Below are 206 nucleotides of genomic sequence, written 5' to 3'. Positions count from 1 at the left end.
TTCCGTCCGGTCAGTTTATCTTAAATGGGAAGTCCGTAGAGGGGAGAGAAGGGAGAAGAGGAGCCAAGAAGGAGTTAAAATAAGGGTTGAGAAAAAAAAACTTTACCCCTTTTATTCTCTTTCCCTTTCATTTCCTCTTTCTCCGACCTTTCCCTCCTTCCATCCTAACCTGCTTACTTGCTATACTTTCTCCCGCTTACAACCAA

Source organism: Penaeus monodon, chromosome 28, assembly GCF_015228065.2.
Source record: "Penaeus monodon isolate SGIC_2016 chromosome 28, NSTDA_Pmon_1, whole genome shotgun sequence".
Lineage (NCBI taxonomy): Eukaryota > Metazoa > Arthropoda > Malacostraca > Decapoda > Penaeidae > Penaeus > Penaeus monodon.
Note: the sequence above shows the minus strand (reverse complement) of the source record.